Source organism: Grus americana, chromosome 16 (assembly GCF_028858705.1).
Source record: "Grus americana isolate bGruAme1 chromosome 16, bGruAme1.mat, whole genome shotgun sequence".
NCBI lineage: Eukaryota > Metazoa > Chordata > Aves > Gruiformes > Gruidae > Grus > Grus americana.
In genome coordinates this window covers 17481792-17485793 of record NC_072867.1, presented here as the reverse complement: position 1 = coordinate 17485793, position 4002 = coordinate 17481792, and positions in this window count along the sequence as shown.

Sequence of the window (4002 nt, the reverse complement as noted above, 5' to 3'; positions counted from 1 at the left end):
CTGCAGGCAGAGAACCTTTAGCTCTGTCTGAGCCACTCCACTGCTTACAAGCAAGAAAAGAAAGTTGTGCAATTCTGCACTGCAGCAGAATTTTCCTGCTGATCAAGGCATTGAGTGACTCCAAGCCTTTTCCTAAAGGTGAAGGTAGGAGTCATCTTCCAAGATCTGAAGCCAGCAATTTAAATGGCGTTGAGATACATTTAAATGAAAGTCACAATAGGATTCCTAAACATACTTATGAGGGAAAACATTACGCTTTATTTCTTCTACATAAGTTTGCATTTTATGGGCCCTGTGAGGGCAGTGTCTAGTTGGTTAAAAGTATGAATTTGGGAGGCTCAGGGCTGGAAATCAGTCATTTCAAAATCTTGTCAGCTAAAAATTATATTTCTTTTACACAATTAAGAACAACATATATAGTTTGCTTTTAGGATGAGAACATTGAAGAATAACATATTTAGTATGCTATACCAAAGTGTTGCATTGGTGTGAAACAAGCTGAGTATAGACCTAGCGCTCGTGAACTACGGATCAATTTTTGCCAGCAGATTGTCATATTTTACTAAATGTTTTTTATGTGGTGTATTCTACTTGCCTGATAATTTTGTTTGTACTACCAAATTTTCACTGGAAACAGCTAAATTTTTTTAATGCATTAAAAGTTTTGGCTAACTTTAATACTGAAATTTTACCTCTCTTTTCAGTATCAAGTTGGGCAACTTTATTCTGTGGCAGAAGCTAGCAAAAATGAAACAGGAGGTGGTGAAGGAATTCAAGTCTTAAAAAACGAGCCTTATGAAAAGGATGATGAGAAGGGACAATATACTCACAAAATCTATCATTTAAAGAGGTGAGAAAAATATTGATAGATATTATGGTCACTTGGTGTTGAGCGAGAAATGTTTAAAAGGGAGTGCAGCCTTCCATTGTTTACTGTTCTGTAGTACTTGTGTTTTTCGCCCACTCTTTAATTTGCTGAATTGTGCATGAATGCTCTGGTGAGTGGGGAAACACGTGAAATACGGTGCATTTTAAATATGCGGGATACAGTAATGGAGAACCATGTAAAACGTCCGATCTGTAAATAGACAAATGCTTCTCTAAGTAGAAATAAGTTGAATTCTTAGTATATAGCCAAAATGATGGGTTGGTATCTCAGATGCTTTGTAGGACAGGAATGTTGATAAAGAAGGATAGAGAAAAGGAGAATGGTTATTGCATCATAAAGGAAGAATGATTTTATATGATCTGGTCTTTGAGAAGGAGTTCTTATTGCCTGAATGCTCTTTAAAAACACTCTAAAAGGCATCACAGAAGTTCTTGTGGTGTGGTAGGGTAATGTTGTTCTGAGACATAATGAGTAAGGTCAAGAATATCTTCAGAAGTTATGTGCGTTGCAGAGTGGGTAAAACCTGGGTTATTTGGAAAACTGACTCACACGGGGTCTGAATCTCTAGGGATTAACAGTCGGTGTTACTCCAGAAGCTGTGGTACCATAAAGGCAGCCATGTTGTTAGAATTCATAATACATAATTCATAATTGTCAGATTGTGAGCATTAGTATTCCAAATGTTTATAATTGGGGAAAAAAGATCTAAAAAGTTGCAGAGCTGGATACGTTTGCAGTTGGCTGCAGTTCGCTTCAGGTATGGTTGAAATGATTGAATGGCCTTCCATCCCGGCTGCAGGCCAGCCAAGTTGCAGGCTACTGATGAACCTGCAGTTTTGCTAGAGAGTTTGGAGGTGAGATCTCTTGGGCAGTGCCCTCCCTCAACAGTTGTCTTTGTTGGTCTTGAAGAGAGAAGAAACTACAGCTTTCATTGTGATCATAGTGCTTCCAAAATTATTTCTAGCTCACTCTCAATTATCTTATTACCTTCTCCATTTATTTTCTTAATTATTTTGTGATCAGTAACGTTGTTGGAGTTCCTGCGTATTTAACTGTGGATAACTTGTACATGCTTAGGTAGAATATGCCTTTCTTATTAGGGTAGAAGAAATCAAGGAGGAATTTCAGCTGGCAGAAATTTAAAAAATGTTGTCAATGTTTGTTTTTTCACAGTAAAGTTCCTGGGTTTGTAAGGATGATTGCTCCAGAAGGCTCCCTGGTGTTCCACGAGAAGGCTTGGAACGCGTATCCCTACTGTAGAACAAGTAGGTCTCCTGCTGTGTGTTTTGCTATCAGGGTTCAGTCAGGGAACACTCTTAAATAGTTTAGGAGAAAAGAGGGTGCCATCAAGTGGAAAATATATTTCAAATGTTAATGTTGTGTTTCTGAGATCTCCTCTCCTGAAAAGGAGAGCTGCTTCTGAAGAGCGGCCTCAATGGAGCAGGTTACTGCTTCTCACAGAGTCGTACTATCCAGCGTCCCTAGGACAAGACTGAAGAGGTGATTCTCTTAAAGTGTAGAACAGAGCCTGTTTGAAACGAACTTTTCTTGGTAGTCCATTAGAATGAAGTGACTGCTTTGTCTTAATACTTTTAATTGTGTAAGTTATAAGAGGAGGCTCTATTTCTTTTGTGTTTCTGTTGAACAGTTTGAAGTATCTTATAACGAAGTTCTAAGATGGAGGCTAGCAAGTCAAAGTCTGCTGAACTCTGCTGACTTGATGCACATAAATGCTGTTAGACTAATTTTGAATGTTTCTTATATTGTGAAGCTATCATATGTGAGGCTTTTCAGAAATGATTGTACCTAATAATGCTTTGTGTTTCCTTTTCATTTTCATTGCACGTGTTTCCAATGACCAGTTGTGACAGTGAGTATTTGATTTACTATTAGTCCTATGCTGGATTTTTGAAATATATTTTATCTGTTATTACTGCTACAATTGAGTCTGACTCTAGCAAGCTAGCTCCAACCTTTTACGTGTCTTGCCAGGGTTCCTGGCATAGAGCTCCTTGTTACTTTATTTGTCGGCACTTAGCTATAATTAGAAAGAACTGTAATTTGTCAGAGAAATGCTTTCATTTTTTTACATCTTCTTTTATGCCTTTATTTACCGTTACAGCTATATAATGTCTGTCCTGGTAAGACATAATGCTAAAAAAAGAAAAAGGAAAAAAAAGGCGGGGGGAGGGGGAAGCCAAATCAGAGGTTTCTACACTCTTGAATGCAGGAATAGCAATGAAATTAAATCAATCCCTGTCTGAAATCCCATTTCTGTAAAGTGAAATCCTGCCTCAGTTAAAATGGGTTAACTGAGAATCTAAGTGGATCGTCGTAGCTGGGTGCTTGGAGGGTTTGGGGTTTTTATTTAAGATGTGTGGGAAAGAGATCATTAAGGCTTTATTTCCTCGTGTAGATGTTTTGGTGACCTGTTTAAGGAAGCTTGTAAGTTTAATGTTAAATTGCTTTATCTGCTCACTTGCAAACTTGATTTAGATTGTCGCTAGGTGGATGCAACATACAGAGTATGTGAACTGTTTAGCTTGACTCATGGTGATACGTGTGCACACTGGTGTATGCTTTCTTCTGGAATTAGAAGTGTTCTGTGCTAGTCTCTAGACATGCAATTTAGGGGTTGCTGGACCTTTATGATCATAATTGTGCCATACAGGAACGTCTAATGTTTATTGGCTATTACCCCTGCCTCTCAGAATAGTCTCATTTATTAAAAATTTAATGCAAATGTATTTTAGTTGTTTTGTCTTAACCGCAGTATTAATAATTTGAAAATTACTTGTAGAGGTAAAGAATGTCAGGGTTGAGGAAGAAAAATAAATGACAGTGTTTCTGTTTGTATGCACCAAGTTAGAGTTGGATTTCTCAAACATGACTGGTTTTCATTTAGTACTTACTGCTGTAGCTGATTAAAATTAAGATACTACTTATCTCATCATACCTATTTCTGTGTAAGGGGGCTATTTTTTTATAATTTAAATAGAATGTGTTGCTAGTCAAGGATTAGTAGTGACTTACATGTAAATAGCATTTTTCGAAAATTTAAGCAGAGGTGTAATTGGACTCATGCTTTTTGATTTTAATTCTTACAGAATGAA